This window comes from Equus asinus, chromosome 24 (genome assembly GCF_041296235.1).
Source record: "Equus asinus isolate D_3611 breed Donkey chromosome 24, EquAss-T2T_v2, whole genome shotgun sequence".
NCBI classification, from domain to species: Eukaryota; Metazoa; Chordata; class Mammalia; order Perissodactyla; family Equidae; genus Equus; species Equus asinus.
This window is the reverse complement of record NC_091813.1, coordinates 55,260,099-55,262,267: the sequence shown is the minus strand read 5'-3', so window position 1 is coordinate 55,262,267 and position 2,169 is coordinate 55,260,099.

The following is a 2,169-nucleotide window of genomic DNA, read 5'->3' as shown; positions in this document are numbered from 1 at the left end:
AGTGACAACATAGCTATGCTAAAACAATGCAACATACATCTACATTACCAGACTAAGCGTTCTACACAATACCTCCAACCCAAAGAAAAGCAACGGTCAGAAAAATTAGAAAATTTAATGTGGAATATTTCATCACAGCATAATTTCTTCACAAAAATACAAAGTTGCAACCAAAGTAAGTATCCAGATTGCTCATTTGTTAGCCAAACAAAGAAAGCTATTTACAAATGGTGAATTAATTAGATTGTATTTGATTGCGGCAGTTGAGGAAACCTATGGAGAGAAAATGAATTTGTTTAAGCCTTTTAGTTTTAGAAGGCTTACTACAGCTTTTAGCTATAAGCCTTGTAGTGGGAACATTTGTTCAAACAGTTGAGGAGATAGTGGGCAACTTCAATAGTCAAATAAAAAATGAAATAAATTATTTTTAGTGGTTTTCCTTGGTTCTTGATAAATTAACAGATGTTATCAATACTACTCAACTGTTATTCAACTGAAGAATTAAGGCCGAATTTGACATGACTGAAGAATTAATGTCAATGAACAGCCTATGTGGGAGAATTATAGGAGAGAATATTTTTCCAAAAAGTTGAGGAAGCGTTAATTCAGTACCTTCTGCAGTGGAACCTGCTAAGATGTGTTACAACTAATGGTAGGAATAACCATGTGTGATGCAGAAAATGGCTTGTTGGACAAATTTACTAAGCTTGTGAAATTTTCTTAAACAAGAAGAACTGCCCTCGATCAGCATTACTGAATACTAAATAGTTTTAGAAGTTTGCTTTCACTGCAGCCTTGATAATGTTTCTTAATGAATTAAATCCAAAATTACAAAGCAATAGAGTTTGTATGTGAAACATACTGCCGTAATGTCCTTTTTGACAACTAATGTTTTCTTGAATGACAAATTTAAGCTGCTTTATACACATTATGTGCTGGCAAAAGTTTAAACAAGAGTAAAGATTTCCATCTTCATACAACTTTGCAGCAAGAGTATTTTCTGAGCTCAAACTACGATTTTAGCAGCATTTTTCAAACCTCAGTGCAAGTAGAAAGGAAATTTCATTATTTCAAAATCCACCTAACTGTGCAATTGAGAAGCTTTCACCTAACATTCAAAATGATTAATCTGAAATGCAATGACATGCTAAAAGGCAAATATCTAAAGAAAGATTGAACAGAATTTTGTTAATGCATTTCAAGTTTTAAATATGATTAAAATCATATGCTGGTGGATTGATAGCAGTATTTGGCAGCACTATCTCTATGAAAAGACATTTTCAACAATGAAATACATAAACTCTCATTACAGATAGCATTAACAGATGAATATTTGCAATCAATTTCGATGATAAGAAACATTGAACTCCAATAGACTTGAGACTTTGAACCCGAATTAAGCAAAATGTTACCCCACTCCCCAAAACGAGAATTCCATTCTTCTTCTTAGTAGACCTGTAGTACAAAACATTACTTTGTGGTACTCAAAATAATCTGACTACTGTAGTACTCAATTATTGTTATTATTATATTTGTTTCATCAATTACAAAGTGTATAGAAATTTGTTTTCTGTCTTGGTATATAAGTACCTGCCTAATATCCTTGAGCTTTCCTCTTGGCCCACAAAGCTTCAATAATTATTTCTGGATGTTTACAGAAAAAATTTGCTGACCTCTGATCTAAATGAAGTTAATTTGAATTCTGGTTCCATCAGCCGTACTCAGAGGAAACTGATGGTAGGAAAAAGCTACAGGAGGCCACAGACCACAGACCGCTGGAGTTAGGATAGTCGCTGTTTTGAGGACTACTGGATAGGAGATTGGCTGAAAGGGTCATATCTGAGATTTTCTTCTCCCCAAAGAGAGCAGAGGCTAGCATGAGGGCTGATTCTCCAACAGTCCGAATTAGTCAGGGATTTTTGAGAGTCTTTGGCTAAAAGACCCTTAGGAAAGACTGGACCACAGTTGAGTTCTTTAAATTGCACAAACAAAGAAACAGAACATTATTTTAATTCCCAAAGTTGCTAAAACGAGACCTTGATTATGCATACATGCAAAAAATTCTGAGGGGTGCCTGCCAACATGTTAATATTGGTTCACCCTGGGTCATGGGATTGAAAGTTATTTTACTATTTTTCTTTTCTCTAATCTTTTTTTCTCTGATTTTTT